Below are 8,208 nucleotides of genomic sequence, written 5' to 3'. Positions count from 1 at the left end.
TAGTGATATAGATGAACAACCTGACTGATCCCTAGATAAGATAGATATTTTACATCCATTCCGCATGTAACTAAGCAAGAAACAGATCAAATGATCAAAGTAAAACACCCAACTTGATACACATGCATGCCCGTCCACTGACTAGGGTTTTCATATAATCCCACAAGAAGTTAACTATTGTCTGTAATACAACTCAAACTATGTTAACAAGAGTTGTCACTGTTTTGTTTGCTTTACGCATTTCCACGATTGGTGCATGACTTGAGAGCAGCTCATGCAGAAGAGGATGATGATCAAGTATGATGAAAGGAGCTGGTGGGCTTAATTATTAGAAGCTGGAAAGGAACTGCATTTGCTTCAAAAGAGGGCCGAGGCTCTCTATAAGCTTCTGGCATGGGTGGTTGTGAACCCCTTCATACGTCGTAACAACCATGCTTGTATCCTTCGACAAACGCTGAACCTGTTTCTTCACGTTGCAAGAATGGTGGGTGCAACGGTAGTAGCTCCTGCTTTAATTACACATCAACAAAAGACAATATCATGTCTACTTCTTCTGCATGGCGTGTGTGCAGAGAGAGAGAGAGAGAGGTCAAATCTAAGAATTTCTTTGGATACCTGGTCGATCTTTCAAGGGTTTTAATCTCAACTGTCCGATGGTGATGATCGGACTGCTGCAATGGTTCCATCACAGTCTGGCTCCTGTACGGTGTTATGAGCTCTCTCCCTCTCACACACATATTTGTTTAGGTCGTCGTGGCATTCAAATGAGTTTTTTATTTTTATTTCTTATTTTTTATTTTTTTCATGAAATTAACCATGTAGATGTGATTTTCATTGTTTTGTTAGTGGGAATCGGCCCTTGGCTCATCTGATTATGATACGTAGGCACGATTTTATGAGCCTTGAAAAATCAACACCTTGTAATGTGTGAAATTTTTTTTGCTCATAAAATTGTATTTTCATTGAAAAAATACAATCCAAGAGGAACCATTATAAATCCATTTCTGCGATCTGATTGGGTCATTACCTGAAATTGTGATTTCTAGGTCATTTAGATGATAAGTCCCTCCAAATAGTATTCCACACACGCACACACATGAAAGAAAATATTTGCTACTAATGAAGGTAAGGAACTAATGAGCTAGTGCAAGTTGTACAAACTCAATCTTTTATTTTTTTTTAAGAAAAGTTGTATCAACTCAATCTAACCACATAGATGTGTTCAACATGGTTTGTTTGCTAAGGATCAAGCCTTAGATCATGATTTTCTGATGTAAAAATGTGATCTTTTGAGTTATAAAATTTTGGCACATTGTGGACCATTGATTTTTTGACCACTTAAAAACCTAATTACTTATCATAGTCACATGATTCAAATCAAACTTCCTACTAAACAAACCATGTAGATCACATCTGTAACATTTGATTTACAAAAAATTGAAAATTTTGGAAGAAAAAAGTGTTTTCTACTCATTAGTTAGTTCTTTACCCTCATTAGTATCAAATATTTACCTTATATATATATATATATATATATATATATATATAACGAAATAACACAAGGACATATATATATATATGCAACTGACACGCCCAATGTGTCCTTGTGTTATTTCGTTTTTTATTTTACCACTTCCGCTAAAGGTCTGGGCAAGAATCCGACCTTTAGCAGAGGGCCAGGACCACCACTAAATGTTATGAAAACATAAAAAAAATGTATGCCGTTGATCACGGTGCTCATTGGTCCAAAATAGCATTGGACGAGATGGGTGTTTGATGATTCTCTCTCTCTCTCTCTCTCTCTCTCTCTCTCTCTCTATATATATATATATATATATATATATATATATATATATATTGCTACTGTCGTTTCTATATATAATTCAGTAAAAAACACTGCATTTTTACTTTTTTTATCTTACCGTACGGCTGTGATATGCATAGTTTGTTTAATTGAAAATAGGTTTTGGGGTTTTCGGTCATCTGTTTGCAGCATGTAAGTAGGTTTTTCATTACTTCAAAGATCAATGGCCCACAATCTGTCAAAATCTCATGACTCAAAAAAACCATATGAAAAATTTATGATCCCAAGTGCAACATTAGCAAATATACTATGCCAACATGAGGTCAGATTGAGTGGTTCAACTTGCACCTATGATTTTCCAATTAGGTTGTACTCACAATAGATGATATTAGAATACCCTCTCTCTCTCTCTCTCCATATATATATATATATATATATATATATATATATAGTCAATAGAATATGAGAACTAGAAATATGAGCATTTTCAGCATTTTTTAGCAAATCCAACCATGTAGATATATGTTCAGCATGATAAATATGCTAGGAATCAACTGTTGGATAATGTATTTTCGATGAAAATTGTGATTTTTGAATGTTTGGATATTTATGAAGAATATGAGCCATTGATTTTAAAGCCTTAAAAAAAATCTCTTTTATGGATCATAATATGATGATTCAAGAGCTGGTCCTATATAAAACCAAGAATGTAGATCACATCTGCATGGTGAGATTTAAGAGAAAAAAAACTGAAAATCCATGAGAATCTTCCTTCACAAAGTAGTTCTTATATTTGCAGCTCTTATATTCTAGTGATTGTATATAAATATACATGCTAAATGGGTTTTCTGGCATTTTCAGAGCTTTTCTTTTTGACAATTTACTAGGAATCGACACCAGGATCATGTGTTTTTAATGAAAAATGATATTTTGAGCATAAAAATTTTGCAAAGATTTTAAACTAATGATTTTTTTATCCTTGTAAAAACCCACTTATGTGGCAGAATCAATTTTCTCAAAAGCTGGTTCATATAAAATCAAGTGCATATATCAAATCTATATGGTCATAATTTAAAAATAAAATGAAAACAGCCCAAAAAACCCATTTAGCATGTTTGCACACACATATATATAGAGAGAGTAGGGGTTAGCTGCCTATTACATTTCATACCTAGCACAGCCGATTGCAAACAAATGGAGGGTTTTAAGTTGTTTTTCACAAATCTGACCTCTTAGATGCGTTCAAGATTTTCTAAGAAACAACACTTGTATGGTGTTTTTTTAATGAAAAAATGGCTTTTTAAGCCTTGGATATTTATGAAGATTTTAGACCATCAATTTTTAAATCTTATAAAAAACCAACATGTGCATCAGAATCAGCCCATCTAAGAGTAGATTCCTATAAAATCAAGTCCATAGAATACATCTGATCAAATTTGAGAAAACCATAAAAAAAAACTTCAAAAACCTAGTAGACATGGATCGGAGGCAACTACCCCTCTATATATATAATGTTGAGCTAATTAATTTTGTCTTGTCATTATGGAAATGAGAACAAAGTGAAGGCTTATAAAACAACTTTGGTCATGACGGATGACTTGAAATTGGGGTTTAATGCCACATTTTTTTTATGAAGGAAAACCCCTCACTGAGAATCGGAACACATAATGGACCTTCCTCCCTGCGAGGTAAAACTCTGGGTACATCCTAGGCGTTCAGCAGCTTGACACAGGACCCCGCTAACCACATTTGGTAAGCACCGCGGTGGTGGCAGTGGCAGAGAGAGGATTCTAACCTAGGGTGGGGACAAATGCAAAGCAAAAAAATAATAATTACTAATAAATTATACTAATTTATGATATTGAAAAAAATAAATCAAAACTCTAATCCTACAAGCTTCATAAATTAAAATCATAACCAAATATTATGTCATTCTAAAAAAATAAATCAAAACCTCAATTCCAACAAACATCAAAAATTGTGATTTATGTTAATTAATAAAAAAAGTCTAATATTCTAACCAAAATCAAATCACACAATATTCATCCATTCATGCCTAATGGTAATTAAAAAACACACAAAAATCTTAGAACCATAAACTATTTTTTTATGTCAATATAAAAGCACCAAATCAAAACCCTAAATCCTAACAAACATCATTCATAAATATGCTAAAAAAAGCAAAACACCAAATTAAATATTTGTGTCATTTGACAAACCAAAAATAAAAAATTTAAATTCTTTAAAAAATCAAAGATTTAGGGATTTAATAACCAAAATTAAGCCTTCATAAATGGAATCGTGCTTAATGATAATTGAAAAGAAAATAATACAAAAATACCCTAAAACACTAATTACATACATATTCAAGTCATTTGGAAGAACCCTAATCAATACCCAAAGTCGAAAAAAATCATAGATTTAAGTTAATTGAAAAAAATCCTAATATTCTAACTAAAATCAAGTGTTCATTACTTATACCTAATGCTAATTGAAAAATAAAACACAAGAAACCCTAACTAAACATTCATAGTAATTCAAAAAAAAAACTACATAAAAAACCTAAACCCTAACAATACATTAATCGAATAAAAAAAACCTTGAAATCAAAACTCTATCAAGCCTTTTGAAAAAATGAGACCACAAAATAAAATTTTAGGAGATCAACGCAATATATATATATATATATATATATATATATATATATATATATATATATATATATATATATATATATATATATAATCTTAGATTGACTTTTGTTTGTCTTTGATCAAATTTGGAGTAATGCACTTTTTTATGCCAATTTGTTGTAGTTAAATCCGGGAGATGTTACTAATTTTTTTTATTTTGTTAATTATGGGAAATTGCATGTAGAATTTAGTTGTAGGTTTAATAATGTTTGATTCTTGAATTAGTGAAATTGCAAGTACTTTTTTTCGGTGATTTGTTGTGCTGTAAATTTATTTTCACTTTAATTTTTTTTTATTTTTTATGTGTTTTTAGTTTGCTTTGCTTAAATTAGTTATAATAAAATATTTATTTTATTTTTATTATGAGTTTATCTCCTATGTTGAAATTTTTAAAACTTTAGGAGGGGCACATGCCCCTCCTCACCCTTGGGTGGTGGTATTAGTGCCACATGATAAATTTCATAATCGCGTACCTATATATATATATTCTAGGAGTTATGCTATTTACAATAAAAATATTGAAAATTTTCAACTTGCTTTTGTTTCACAAGAGATGCCAAACATCTCTTAAGGAGATCTAGAAGTAATGGAGACTTGTGACCTATGTCACATAAGTGTGGTGCGGATGCAAGTACCAGTGCAGGTGCAAAGGGTGTGAAAACTTGGGTGTGGGGATGTAGACATATTAATTAATTAATTTATTTATTTATTTATTTATGTATATATGCATGTATATGTATATGTGTGTGTGTGCATATACATACCTACTATGAAACTAGATTTGGTTAGGGTTAACGGAGTCTAGTTTTGGACAGAAACATACTTAAGTATGGTTGACTGCACCTTACACTACAAAAGCTATGTCCAAGTGTCGCACCTACACAAACACGAGTTTCCCTTTTAGAAGTGTCCATGTTGCATAGCTTATGACTTTGAAATTGGCTAGGTTTAGTTCCACACTACTTGAGCAGCTTGGCTGCTTCCCTACTTCAACTTTAGTACCAACATTTGTCATCATGCCAAACATGACCAACTTCGATGAACTCCATCTATTCTAATTTATTTTTCACGTGGTGCTTGAACATACGTTAAGACCCTTTTTATTCGATAAAGAGTAGGCCCCAATGGGATTCGAACCCGGTTAGGATAGTGCAACTCCAACTAGTCCATCTATATTATTCAAACCTAGCTACGAACGTGCACACGCTAGGTTACTACAAAGAAACCATGCCATTGGGTTTCATTTTGTGACAACAATTAAAGTTCAATAAAAGTGATTATATAACTTAAAATGCTACCGCATGCAACATTGTTTATTTTGTTAATGCATGAATGTGTGTTTGTTTGTGGTGAATGCACATGAGAGAGATGACTCAATTCCAATGGACTTTGATCCAGATCCCTTCTTATTTAGATGAAAAGAGATCTTATGCACGCTAATGACCATCACCTTGTCTACTTGGGCAACACATCCCCATGGAGTGTTAGGGCTCACATCATGTGCTCGTGAGTATCGACTTGGGCACCCTAACAAACCAACCCTTAAAACAGATCATGTGATGTGGCAAATCACCATTAATCAGGCAGTGTTTGATTCGTGGGACAGCCCTGTACGGGGACAAAGCAGTCCCGGCGTAGTTGTTGTCCCATGTTTTATAGGCAGGGACAAAGCTGTATCCCCACCTATTGTGTTCACAGTAGGACTGGGAAAGCCCCTCCTTGCTTGGCTCATGTTCAGCTTGTAAAGATCTCGTTCTGACGCCTAAAATAGGCTCGGGAAGCTGAATATGAACAATAGGTACTCAGCTTGACTTGTATAAGCTCGTTCGTCAATAAAAAATATATTTTAGATATATTTTATATGTATTTTGTATAATCCTATTTCTTCCAGCTCTAAGGCAATATATTGTTTCTGTACGTTTAACTCAGGCTCATTATGAGCTTGAACTCAGTTTGGCTCAAGCTCGGCTCGTTTACCAGTCCTAGGGATGGCAGTCGACTGGGGTGGAGGAGGGGGACAAGGTCTTCACTCCCACCCCGTCTCAAAATTCTGCCCTCCATCCCCACCTTCATCCCTGCACGAGTTTTGATTTTAACCTCCATTCCCACCTCCATCCCCGTTTCATGTCTTCCATCTCCGGTCCAAACGGTGCGAGGTGCGGTGGGGCCCTGTTTCTCCCCGGTCCACTGTCATCCCTAAAGGTATTTTAGTTATTTTACTAATGGGGATTGGGGACGGGATGGGAGAAAGTGTAAGTATATCCCCACACGAGTTTTGTTTTTAACCTCCATCCCTGCCTCGATCCCCGTTTCATGTCCTCCTTCTCCGGTCCAAATGGGGCGAGGCAGGGGCTCCGTTCTCCCCCGGTCCACTGTCATCCCTAACCAGCCCTAGTTTTGAGCTTAACTGTTCTGAAATCATCAATCATAACCGCTGGGGTGCGAGTGCGACTCATGCGTTCTGAATAAAAGCGGCTCGGCTTGTCCAAGCAACTTTTGTTCTGGCAATCAAATGCCCCCTCAGTGATCATGCATCGTTATCTACTGTTTTGCACAACGAACAACGATGAAAAACACGATGAATGGTTACGATAACAGAACACTGATGAATGGTGATTCAGCATATGACAGGATCCATTCTCACAAATCCCCCTGTAAAGTGCAGCTAACACTCTCCAAGGATTGGTTGCTCAGGTGCTCAAGGTGAAACTCATTTCCTCTCCGTAAGTCTAGTACCTCACCATGCAACTTTGCTAGTCTTCGTGCCGGGTGCAGTTTCTTGGGGTTATAAATTAAAAAGAAAAAAGTCTAGTACCTCACCATGCAACTTTGCTAGACCCTATTATGAGTTAATTTTCTCAGGTGCCCCAAGAAGTTCTCTTCTTTTTTTATGGGCAAGATCCATGAAATTTACATGCATGTTTGACAGTGCCTACTTTACTTTGTTTGAATCTTTTCCATGGTTCGCCTAATGAAACCAAAATGAAATGCGTATATGGTGGTCTTTACCTTGGATATGAGCTATTCTTTACAGCTTTCTGCCCATACTTTCTCCACCTATAACCATCATCCAAGATATCATTAGCGCTTCTGGTTTGGAATGCAAACCTTGGTCTAGTAGCTTTCCTGGCCCTGCTGCTGCTGCTGCCCTTACCACCTTTCCCCTTGCTCTTGTCTTCGTCCACCAACTGCTCTCCTGCTTTAATATGGTTGTTGGTAGCCTCCGTGCTTCCATGAAACTTAGGTCCATCATCACCAATACTCATCGGACTGAACCCGAGCTGACGGGAAAGGATCGCATTCCAGTCGATAAACATGGCGCCAAAGTCGTTGGCATGTTGGTCATGTAAGAGAAGTTGAGTTGCTGATGGAAGGCAGAAACTTTGTGATGTTGGTGAGGGTATTAGTTGTGGTGATGGTTCCATGGACTTTGAGCTGATATGTTTAGTTAGTAGGAAAGAAGAGGTAGAGCGTCTGGGTTAGTAAGGATAGAAGTTGGATGTGTGCAATAGCTAGGATTGGCCAATTTGTGTTAAAAATGGCTCACATGGTATAGGGTGAACACACTCAACTACACTTCAACTACTTTGTTCAACTGCCCCACTGAAATTTGATACATTTAAACTTCACACTCTATTATCTCAACAGTTTCGTTACTTTTACTCATCTTAATTTCACAATAGATTACTATCTTTTTCTTTTATGGGAAAT

The 8,208-nt window shown here is 35.6% G+C and overlaps 1 pseudogene; it reads right to left on the bottom strand.

Annotated features, from left to right (window-relative positions):
- Positions 1–328: 328 nt before the first annotated feature.
- Positions 329–7,814, bottom strand: LOC149843737 (putative WRKY transcription factor 43 pseudogene; annotated as a pseudogene).
- Between the last annotated feature and the right edge of the window lie 394 nt (positions 7,815–8,208).

The sequence above is a fragment of the Nuphar pumila genome, chromosome 3 (assembly GCF_984573655.1).
Source record: "Nuphar pumila chromosome 3, dmNupPumi1.hap1.1, whole genome shotgun sequence".
NCBI classification, from domain to species: Eukaryota; Viridiplantae; Streptophyta; class Magnoliopsida; order Nymphaeales; family Nymphaeaceae; genus Nuphar; species Nuphar pumila.
The sequence above is the reverse complement of the archived record's forward strand: the minus strand, read 5'-3'. Positions and strand labels throughout refer to the sequence as shown.